Source organism: Glycine max, chromosome 8 (genome assembly GCF_000004515.6).
Source record: "Glycine max cultivar Williams 82 chromosome 8, Glycine_max_v4.0, whole genome shotgun sequence".
In the NCBI taxonomy this organism is placed as follows: domain Eukaryota; kingdom Viridiplantae; phylum Streptophyta; class Magnoliopsida; order Fabales; family Fabaceae; genus Glycine; species Glycine max.
This window is the reverse complement of record NC_038244.2, coordinates 46,762,553-46,775,623: the sequence shown is the minus strand read 5'-3', so window position 1 is coordinate 46,775,623 and position 13,071 is coordinate 46,762,553. Positions and strand designations below refer to the sequence as shown.

At 33.1% G+C, this 13,071-nt stretch overlaps 2 pseudogenes across 1 annotated transcript; both read left to right on the top strand.

The window, feature by feature from the left end:
• The first annotated feature begins 1,991 nt into the window (after positions 1-1,991).
• LOC106799623 (extensin-2-like) lies at positions 1,992-5,436 on the top strand (annotated as a pseudogene). The gene is made up of 3 exons (XR_005892465.1): positions 1,992-2,516; positions 3,560-5,000; positions 5,090-5,436. The product of XR_005892465.1 is annotated as an extensin-2-like (transcript).
• A 6,072-nt stretch (positions 5,437-11,508) lies between these two features.
• On the top strand, positions 11,509-12,841 carry LOC100802664 (extensin-2-like; annotated as a pseudogene).
• The last annotated feature ends 230 nt before the right edge of the window (positions 12,842-13,071 follow it).

Sequence of the window (13,071 nt, the reverse complement as noted above, 5' to 3'; positions counted from 1 at the left end):
TTCATTTTGAAATAGTTCCGTCCGTTTTTTTACAAAGCCGACACTCAATTATTAAGTGCTATATATACAATGCGCAAATAAAACTATTTCAGTTTCTTGGACGTGTTCAGAAATGTTACATGTGACCAAACAAAGAAAACATTAAGAAAATGATTTATCGAATACTCTCGATCGATCTGATATTGATATAATATTGTACTGGTCCGGAAATTGATTAAAAAAGGTCTGATTTTCACGAAGATAAGGGCGTAACTAAATTTTAATGAGGAAGAATAAAAGAAAACAATCATGATTTCCGCACGAAATGAAGTTCTCATCTGGAAATACATAGTTTGTTGAAGTCGATTTTACCGGCAAAAGCTGCAATGTGCATTTGATGCTGCTGCTTACAAGAACTCATATACCATCATTGACAAATAGCGCTAGCACACCTGAGAACAAAATTATTAATTACTAAAGATAAGAAAAGAAAATACTTGTGAGAAAATTAATTAAAAATAATAGATTCTTTTTAAAAGAAACGAAAGTAATTATTTCTTAAGAAAACAGAAAACATATATCCATAAGCAGCTTAAATTATATATTAAAATATTACACACATATATAGCATGTTAATTTTGGGTACGTACGCGCGTAACTGAGAATATGTAAATTAATGAACGATATTTTATAACGTATATATAGTCTTATACTTTTTACTTGCATGGTTGCACACATATAATTATTATATATCCAAAGGTTGCAATGGCCGCTGCTTGCCATTTCTTGAGCAAATCAAATTATCATGACCCTCATGGATTTCTCCATTATGCGAAATACACTATTCACTTTACCTTATTACCTCTGAACAAAAACAATAGAAAACAATTAGAAAAGGAAAAAGGATCGATGAAAAAAGCATTTTGAATTTTCTTTCAGTCAATAGAGGCAACTGAGCAGCTGAGAGAAATGATAAGAGAACAGAATTATTTGGGAACCTTTTGATTCATTATTGTATAGACTAGATCAGGAGCCGATTTATATTTAAATGAGTTGTTGGAAATTTCAATAAAAAAGAATCGAGTTAGTTGGAATGGAGCCATATGGAGAAAAATAACCAAATGGAAATAACATATTGTACTTAAAAAGTCACAAGGCCAGCTAGGGAAGCTTCATTTAACGCATTATTAAAATTAAAATGGTATCAACTGGACATATGAATTGGTCCCTCGATCATTACAGCTCCACTCTATATGAACTATTCCACTATAAATATGCATATCATGCAGCTTTTAGTCATCAATAAATCGTCTAGGATATACTATCATAAACATTGGAATACATAGACGGATTATTAGGGATTGGTAAAGGCCATCATTCTCATTTTCTATTCTTTAATGATCCGTAGCTGTATCCATACTCCACCCCACCACCCCACGACAATCCCCCCCCCCCACCCCCCACCAATGACACAACCCACAAACACCCCCCCCCCCCCCCCCCCACCACCAACACCCCCCACCATCCCCACCCCCCCACACAACACCCCCCCACTCCCCCCCACCCCACTAAAAATCTCCCACCACCCCCCCCCCCCCACCAAAAAAATCCCCCCCACCCACCCCCCCTCCACCACCATATTACACAATCGCCTCCTCCCCCATCTCCATCACCCCCCACCCTCCCTACTACTACAAAATCTCCCCACCACCCTCTCCCTCACCCCCTCCTACTACTACAATCTCCACCACCCCCTTCACCTCCACCCCATACTACAAGTCTCCACCTACTCCGCTCCACACATACTACACCCCTACCATTCATCCTCCTCCACTACTAAATCTCTCCACTCCTTACTATTACCACCACTCCCATCCACCACCCATACTATTACAAGCTCCCCCACCTGAAAATCTCCGCTCCACACAACTACTACTATAAATCTCCTCCACCACCCACCCTTCTCCTTCACCTCCTCCTCCTTACTACAAATCCCTCCCCACCCTCCCCCCCCACCTCCTTACTACTATAAATCCCCCCACCACCCTCTCCATCACCTCCACCTCCTTACTACTACAAGTCCCCACCACCACCTTCACCATCACCACCACCACCATACTACTACAAGTCTCCTCCCCCACCTGAGAAGTCACCAGCTCCAACACCATACTACTACAAATCTCCTCCTCCTCCATCTCCCTCACCCCCTCCTCCATATTACTACAAGTCTCCGCCTCCTCCTTCACCATCTCCTCCACCACCTTACTACTACAAATCTCCTCCTCCACCATCTCCTTCACCTCCTCCACCTTACTATTATAAGTCTCCACCTCCTCCTTCACCGTATCCTCCTCATGTGCCTTACTACTATAAATCTCCACCTCCACCATCTCCTAAGCCTCCTCCATACACTCCATATCCTCACCCTCACCCATATCATCACCCATTGATTGTTAAGATTGTGGGTAAAGTCTATTGTTATAGATGTTATGACTGGAAATACCCCCAAAAGTCGCACAACAAGAAACACCTCAAAGGTACCTACATTACTTTTATTTTTTTACTATTTCATTCTAATACATTCACAATAATAATATTATGAATACTTCAAAAATGTTACTTTTTGGTAATATTAATCTGTACTTTTGTTTTTCTCAAAATTTTAATTTGGGACATTGGCTGCCATATATGTTTCTTTAATTAATTTTTCTTTTTCAAGCTCATATTTTTATTTGTATAATTACATCGATATTGTTATGTGTGTGTTGTTGTGTCTAGAGAAGTTCAACTGCATTTATACATAAACAGTTGTTTTTAATACAATATAATATTCTTATAGTATTTTAGTCATATTTTTTTATTTTTTCTATTAAATCATTTAATTATTTGATATTTTCTCATTTTTTTCTTTTCTCTATAAAATTTGTAAAAAAAACTAATATAAAATAATTTTACAGTTATAATTTCTCCTTTTTTTATTTAGTCAACTAGTTTTTTTTTGTAATTATCATTTCAATTAAGAAATAAAACATGTTTCAATTTGAGAAAATATTTTAACAAAAAAATATTTTTGAGAATCTTGATCTATGCTAACTAATTAAACAAATGACCAACCTAAACATATACTACTTTTTAAAGTACCTATATTACCCTTTTCAAACAGAAAGTTGTCAATTTTTTTTTGAAGAGGACTTTAGTTGGAATTTCAATAAAAAAAAATACAATTTTTGTTGGAAAATAGAAAATATTGTTTAGAATCGACTATTTCTTATGTAATCAATGAAGCCAACAATCAAAATATGAAAAAGCTAGGATAGGTTAACTATTTTAATTTTATTTATATTATTTAAACGTTTAAAAATAAAGATTTATTAATGTAACACATGCTTCTTTTTTTTCGTACACGTGTTTTAAAAACACATCATAATGTTATAAGAAATAACTTTATTATCCCATTTTGTGTTCACAAAACATTTCCTTCCGTTAAAATTAAAGAAAACAATAATGTCATGGTTTTATATGTTAGATTGATTTGTCAATAACATGTGCGATCCACACATTTAATGGCATCGTTAATTAGGTGCCACGGTCGAAGTGACTTGTGAAGTTGGGAGCAAGACCATAAAAGCTTATGGTAAAACTAAGAGCAATGGAAAGTACAGCATCACTGTTGAAGGCTTTGACTATGTGAAATATGGAGCCACAGTCTGCAAGGCTAAACTCCATGCTCCTCCTAAGGATTCACGCTGTAACATACCCACCAAGCTTAATGAGGGAACCAAATTGAAGGTGAAGTCCAAGGATAAGTATGAAGTTGTGCTCAAGGCTAAGCCATTTGCTTATGCTCCTGAAAAGTCATATGATTGCGAAAAGCCCAAGCCCAAGCCTTCCCCTACTCCTTATCACAAACCATATTATTACAACTCTCCCCCACCCCCTTCACCCTCACCGCACCCACACCCTCCTTACTACTATAAGTCACCACCTCCACCACCACCAACATACTATTACAAATCTCCTCCCCCACCTTCTTATTACTACAAGAGCCCTCCTCCACCATCACCATCACCTCCTCCATATTACTATAAATCTCCCCCGCCACCATCACCATCACCACCTTCACCCTACTACTATAAATCTCCACCTCCTCCCCACAAAGATCCATACCATCCTCCTTACTACTACAAGTCACCTCCTCCACCATCCCCATCACCACCTCCTCCCTACTACTACAAGTCACCTCCACCTCCATCTCCATCACCACCACCACCCTACTACTACAAGTCACCTCCTCCACCATCCCCATCACCACCACCTCCCTACTACTACAAGTCTCCACCTCCACCATCCCCATCACCACCACCTCCATACTACTACAAGTCACCTCCACCACCATCCCCATCACCACCACCTCCCTACTACTACAAGTCTCCACCTCCACCATCTCCATCACCACCTCCACCTTACTACTACAAGTCACCTCCACCACCATCCCCATCACCACCACCCCCATATTATTACAAGTCACCTCCACCACCAGACCCATCACCACCACCTCCTTACTACTACAAGTCTCCACCTCCACCATCTCCATCACCACCACCCCCTACTACTACAAGTCACCTCCTCCACCATCCCCATCACCACCACCTCCATACTACTACAAGTCACCCCCACCACCATCTCCATCACCCCCACCTCCTTACTATTACAAGTCACCCCCACCACCATCTCCATCACCACCACCACCCTATTACTACAAATCACCTCCACCCCCATCACCTTCTCCACCACCTCCTTACTACTACAAGAGTCCTCCTCCACCATCTCCCGTTTCTCATCCTCCCTACTACTACAAATCTCCTCCACCCCCAACGTCGTCTCCCCCACCTCCTTATCACTACGTGAGCCCTCCACCACCAACCAAGTCTCCACCACCACCAGTTTACATTTATGCTTCCCCTCCACCACCCATCTACAAGTAAGCTTGGAATTAAGAAGCAGCAACAATAATAAGTCATGTAAGTTAGTAATCTTAAAATAGATAAATGTCTATTTTATATGCATTTATAAACTCTGAGAAGTATTGAAAACTTTTATTTTATTTCAGGTTCTAGTATTCATTGTGGAATAAATTTCCGTTCCATTTGGAGCAGAGTTAAGCATATAATTTGTTATACAAGTTCTTTGAATAAGAGTCTGAGTGTATCACCTCTAAGCTACGATCTTCATGACTCATATGAGGTTGCTTCTATTTATTTGGTGGCCATTTTTCAAGTGTTGTTCTTACTAAGTTCAAGGAAGCGACAAATCAAAAAGATTCAAGACAAGGAAGCAAGATTAGAAATGTTGATATCAATTCAGGCTGCTTTTAGAGCTTTCTTATTTGTTTCTTTGTAGATTAATATGGTTGATTGTGTATGATTTCATTCAAATTATTGTGAAATTCTTTTAATATATCTTTTTGTGTTGTTTGCAATAAATTTGTCAATATTTGCATAAAAAAGCATAATAATCTACATATCCCCTAAATTTAGGTCGTGTTTCTTTCCACACACACACACATATCCCAAACCTACATCAAAGCTCCAAACCTACCTACACTTGCATTAAAGTAACAATCGCACCAATCAGCATTTTGTGGACGTTGAAGCCCATTCTTTCGTATTCAAATCCTACCATAGCTAACTACGTGTCCGACGAGGAGCTTGATGACAAAGAAGTTGTTGAGGTCACCGAAGAAGCATGACATTTTGAAAAAGGGGAGGAGGAGAATAAGTAGATGGAAGGGAGAGTCGGAGAGAGAAAGAAAGGGGCGATAAACTAGAACAGGAAAGAATAACACTTTTTAAGGAAAATAATAATAATAATAATAATAATAATAATAATAATCCAGTGTAACTTGTCTTAAGATAAGCCTGCACTTATCTCAAGAAAAATTTAAATCCAATGGTCAAAATAACTTTTCCACTATGGTGGACATGACTAGGTCCCAGGCTAGTGGTGACAAATGAATTCATTTATCCATTATCCAATTAATTCATCCACAATAAATTCATCTAATTTATCCATAAAAAAAAATGGATGGATTCAAATCCATCAATTTATATAATTGTTTTTATCTCTTTTTTTTCAAACTATAAAATCAATAGCAATTTTGTCTTTTTTTAAAAAAAATATTTAAATATTATTTTTTAACAATTTTTGTTATTATACCATCAATTTTTATTTTCTGTAATTTTAAATTATAAAATCAATAGTAATTTTATTTCTTTTTTTGTAAAATATCTTATCCGAATATTATATTTGACTAATTCTACTTATTATATAGTAGGTTTTATTTTTCTCAAATTTTGTTAATCTATAATTATTAAAGAAGATGAAAGATGGATTCTTGATTCACATTTTGTTAATATACATTGAAGAATTGATAAAAAATTTAGTACATATAAGAATAAGGTCCCGTGTTTTAATAGATTATTATTGTAATTAACATTTTAAAACATTAATTTATGAATATATATTTTTATGATGTGTTAGATGAATTTTATTTTTTATTATCGGTCCTCACAGCCATTTGAGTTTGGATTGGCCCCTGCTCATATGATATATTACTGTCTAATGGCTTCAATTATGGCCTAAGTCATGTTTTTCGAAAGTGAAAATCCCTAAGCCAGTGAGAGGGAAGAAAAGAAGTGAGAGGGATTTGGGAGCGAGACAGTTTTGATTATTTTAAAAAACATGTCAATATATATAACTGATGTTGGAGACGATTAATGAAGTCATTTTATTTTTTAAAAAAAATGCCTGCAATTACTTGATTTTCTCATATCATATAAGCCACACCACCCCATGCACGTCTATATGCCACAACCACGATCTTATCTCTTTCTAACTTAACATACATGCACCCCCCACTGATCTATTTCTGACTATATATGGTATTTAATTAGCATTGTTCAATATATATATATATATATATAAATATATATATATATATATATATTATATATATATATATATATATATATATATATAATGATCAAATTAATGGTCTAATTTACTTGAGAACAATTATCACAAATTAAACTCGATGAAACAGCTAGACTTGAATTCAGAGACGTAATACGTACATGGCATTGACTGCCATTTAACAATGGTGATCATGAAGGAAAGAGGATAAAAAGAAGAAAGGCACTAACATGGTTCTTAATTAGAATATGCATGGTAACAGTAGTCAGACGCACATGGGGGAGATATACAAATTTTAATTTAAGTTACACAGTGAAGCTTCATTTATGATTTAGGGTATATTATGTAAAACAAATATTATTTCATATACACACATTGCACGTTCATATAATTCTTACTTTTTTACTTATATAATCAAAATAGTGGTAAAAATATTTTTTTCTAATTAATGTACCGCTTAAGTAAACTTAGATTCACCAAAAATAATATTTTAAGGATTTCCTCCAATGAAAAAACACTACTCAATAAAAAAGGTTGTTAACAGGAGAATATTAATTAATAATATACTTCGTGCAACTGTAATTATAATAATTCCGTACGTATCACATGCATTAGAATGTTTCTATTAAGAAACTGTCCTCATACAATATTTTACATAATCTTTTTAACGACTAAGAGAGATAAAAAATAAAAGAATTATAAATTTTCGTAAAATTAATTTATTATTACTAATCATTTTTCATTCCGTGTATACATACGCTTCATTTTGGAATAGATATATATCTATCTGTGCGTTCTTTTAGTAAACCGACACTCTATATTGCGCAAATAAAACTGTTTCAGTCTCTAGGACGCGTTCAGAAATTTTCCATGTGATCAAACATTCAGAAAACTCATCGATATACCATTTGTTACAAATAAAATACGTGTAATATATATATAATAGTTATGAATTATGATCATGGCCAGGGGTAGGGGTATCCAGTCCAGAAAGACTAAAAAAATGTGGTTTTCAATAAGATATACGGGCATAACTAAATTTTAAGAGAAGGAGAGGAAAAACAAATTAAATCATGACTCTTTCCACAAAATGAAGTCGTCCAATACCTTATTCCTACAAATCTTCTCCTCCACCATCTCTTCCAACTTACTATTATAAGTTTCCACCACCTCATTCACCATATCCTCATATCCTCGTGTGTGTAGTATGATAGTTACATAAAAATGTTTCTAATAATTGTAGGAAAAAAATTAGGATTTATTTTATATTCAAAATATACAATAATAATAAATAAATAAATAATAAATTAATGCATCAAAATGTAGGTTTTGAAGCAACACATTTTTTTTAATAGTCTAAAAACTCTACTTGTATCTATACTCAGGTCAATCTTTATTATCAAATTCTTTGATGGATGAAACTCTAAAGAATAATTTTTTTTCTACTTTTCACGTCTAAAACTAGACTTGAACCTTTTTCAGTCTTTATTTAGTACGCTTTGCCTCATATAGATACTTTTATTCATAATATTAAAGAGATATGGATTTGGGTGAGAAAAAAAAGAAAATATATAAAATAATTTCATTTATATTTGTCTTTATAAAAAAAATATTATCTCATATATTTTATTTTAAGAAGCTTACTGATTTAAGATAAAGATAATTCATAATTAATCACATAACTAATTACAATAATTAATCACATCCTTGATACATAGCAATTGAATATTATTCTTATTTTATGGACATCTTCACAATTATAAAATAATATTCCCTTTTTATATATTAATTATATTATTGGTCCTAGCAAAAAATATAATAATATTTCACTAAAATATTTATTTGATTAAATTAAATTCTCTAATTTAATTATCAAAATAAATTATTTTCTTTTGTAAATATTGAAATACTCGTTTGTGTGTGACCTTGTAGGTTCAATACTAAATTGATAATAAATTAATCATAATTAATTTATTAATCAAGTTAGGCGTTTAACAACACTCCTTAAAGTCCGGATAACCTGAAACAAAATCTTTTTCCCTTCGAGAACCAATAGAAGAAGAATATAATATTTGCTTCCATCATAGGTTAACTCTAGAGTATAGTATTATTGTCAAACTCTAATAAGCTAACACATGAATGACTTAAGAAACTATTTTCTTCTTTCATTCAATTGCCTTAGTCAATGTCTTAATTCTAAAATAGAACTCAAACTCATTACCTAGAATTGATGGATTCCTTCTTGATTAATCATTAATTTTACAAGTATTTAATCATATCTAATATTCATTCAACTAGTGTTCTAAGACATTAGGCATCCGAAATTAAAATATACAAATAACTTATTAATTACTATGATAATCTCGTGTTAAAGATCATTATTCAATAAAAATTTATTAATCTTTATTCAATAAAGATCATTACATATATATTAATCTATCATGATTATTGATGTCCTATTCACGATAATCATACTATCAAGAATAATTTGAATTAAAATTATAAAAAATTTGTTTCTCATTATCATAATCTCTATCATGATAACAAACATCTAATTTTAATCAATGACTTATCAAATTAACAATTTAATAATGAATATGATAATAAAATAAAGAATAATTTTTTACAAATTAATAACATAATAAATTAGATCTTCAACATACGTATTTATTCTCAAACATCTTAATACTATAAATCTCTACCTCCACCATCTCCTAAGCCTCATTCACCCTACTACTACTACAACTCTCTTCCTCCAATCTCCACCTCCACCATCTCCAAAGCCTCGTTCACCTTATTACTACAACTCTCCTCCTCCACCGGTCGTGTATTCTCCATACATTCCATATCCTCACCCTCACGAATATTCCCACCCATTGATCGTTAAAGTTGTGGATAAAGTCTATTGTTACAGATGAAATGCCCTCAAAACTCTCACAACAAGAAACACCTCAAAGGTGCATTCATTACCTCTTTTTATTATTATTATTTTTCATTTTGATACACATGCACAATAACAATATCCTTTTTATTATTATTATTTAACTGTAATTTTGTTTTCTACAATATTTAATTGGGGAACATGAGCTGCCCTTTTGCTATGTTTTTTTTAATTATTTTTTATTGGTCGTCAAGCTCATATTTTTATTTGTATAATTCTATCAATATCATTATGTGTATCGTTGTGTTTAAAGATTTTCAACTGCACTTATAATTGAAACATTATTTTTAATCAAGATATAATAGTCTTATAATATATTTTTAATCTTTTTTCTGTTTTTTTTTTCACTTCCACTTAATTTTTATTCTACATTTCTCTCTCATTTGCTCTTCTCTATATCAAATTTGTTCAGAAAAATATAAATTTAATTTACAATAATAACTTCTCTTTTTATTTATCCAGTTACAGTTACGAGACTGGTTCGATATTTATTATAGAAGAAATATTATTAAAAAATTATAATGGGACAATTTTTATTATTTTTTTTAGAGTATTTTTGAGACACATCTATATAAAAAAATTAAAGATAAAAATAATTAAATATATAATGCCAATTATTTATATTCGAATAAGAAACCCGTTAATTATGAGGAATCCAAAGTTTCAAATCATCTTAATTATTATCTTCTTTCTTGTACTTTAATAGAAAATATTGTAATTTTTAAATTACAAAATAATAATAATAACGATAATAATAATAATATTTTCTCTTTTAATTATTAATTTTTATTGATCTATCCATTTTTAATTGGAAAAAACTTAAAAGTACTCAGAATCAACTCAATATTGAATTAATTTGCGAAATTGACGATTGAACTATTGCTTAATTTTCATTCGGGTGTAACATTATTTAGTCAACTATTTTATAACTATCATTTTAATTAATAAAATCATTTTCAGAATTGATCTATGCCAACTAATTAAAGCAAATGATTGCTCACCTACACTATATTACTTATTGAAGTACTAATATGTCAGCCTTTTGTAATCGACTTTAGTTGACATTTTTATAAAAGTACAAATTATTGTTGCAAAAAATAAAATTAATAGAAAATAATTATATTTTTTTGTTCAGAATCGAATATTGCTGATATAATCAATACAGCCAACAAATGAATGTGACGAGAGTAGGTTCAACATGTTACTTTTTTTAATAAATTTTTTCAGGAAACTTTTTTTTAATATTTAAACAGTTAAAAATTGACACAGCTTATTAGTATTTGTCTTTAACACTAACTTATTTTTTATTTAATTTTCCATATAAATGTGGGTGTTAAAATAAAACTTAAATAAGTAATTTTTTATTATTCCACATTGTGTTCACAGAAACATGTTTCCTTCCTTTAAATTTAATTTAAAAAATATATAAAAGATAGTAATGCTCCCTAGTGATATGATAAATTGATTTGTAATTTGTGTGTGTGATTCAAACATTCTACTCAACCGCTAGGTGTCACGGTCGAAGTGACATGTGAAGTAGGAAGCAAGACCATAAAGGCTTATGGCAATCATAGTTGACGGCTTTGCGCAAAGCTAAACTTCCTGCTCCTCCTAAGGGCGCACGTTGTAACATACCCACCAAGCTTAATAATTGAAGGTGAAGTCCAAGGACAAAGTATGAAGTTGTGCTAAAGGCCAAGCCATTTGCTTATGCTCCTAAAAAAACCATATGATTGCAAAAAGTCCAAGCCCAAGCCTTCACCTACTCCTTATCACAAACCATATTATTACAATTCTCCACCACCCCCTTCACTCTCACCACACCCATACCCTCCTTACTATTATAAGTCACCACTTCCACCACCACCATCATATTATTACAAATCCCTTGCTCCACCTTCTTATTACTGCAAGAGCTCTCCTCCACCATCACCATCATCTCCTCCATGTTACTATATATCTCCTCCACCTCCACCTCCACCTCCTCTCCTAAAAGAACCATTTCATCCACTTTACTACTACAAGAGTCCCCCTCCACCTTCACCTTCTCCTCTCCTTCACTATTATAAATCACAACCCCCACCATCTCCATCATCACTTTCTTCCTACTACTACAAGTTACCTCCCTAGCTACTTCTACAAGTCATCCCTCCACCATTTCTGTCACCACCACCTTCATACTATTACAAGTCACCTCTTCCACCACCCCTATCACCACCACCTCCTTACTACTACAAGTCACCTTCACCACCAAAATCCATCACCTCCACCTTCCTACTACTACAAGTCATCCCTACCACCATCTCTATCACCGCCACCATCCTACTACTACAAGTCACCTTCTCCACCACCTCCTTATTATTACAAGAGTCCTCTCCCACCATCTCCCACTTCTCATCCTCCTTACTACTACAAATCACCTCCACCACCAATGTCGTCTGCCCCAGCTCCTTATCATTACGTGAGTCCTCCACCACCAACCAAGTATTGAAAGCTTTTATTTTATTTCAGGTTCTAGTATTCATCGTGGAATAAAGTCAAGTTCCATTTGGAGCAGTGTTAAGCGTCTTATTTGTTGTACAAGTTCTTTGAATAAGAGTATGAAAGTATCGTCTCTATGCTATAATCTTTATGAATCGGATAAGGTTGCTTCTATTTATTTGGTGTCCATCTTGCACATCTTGTTCATACTAAGTTCAAGGAAGCGACAAACCAAAATGAGGAAGTAAGATTTGAAATGTTGATGCTAATGCAGGTTGCTTTTAGAGATCTCTTATTTGTTTCCTTGTAGATTATTAATATTGCCCATGGTGTATAATTGGATTCAAATGATTGTGAAACTCTTTTAATTATATCTTCCTATGTTGTTTGCACCCAATATTGTCAATATTCAATGTTAAAAGGAGCATAATAATTTGCATATCCCCTCAATCTTTATCTTTCTTTTTAATCAGCAAAAGATGAATATTTGTACTGATGTGAGAGGGGTACAAAGGGTACCCAAACCTAAATCTTGATTGTGTTTCTTTCCAAAATTTGATATACAAGTTACTGCAGTTTTAACAAGTAACTCTAGAGAACCAAAATCCCATTGAATCATAGATATCTTTTTTTAATCAGCCAAAGGAAATAATTTTATTAAAACAAAGGAAAGGTACACGAAATTCCTTCCCCTGTAC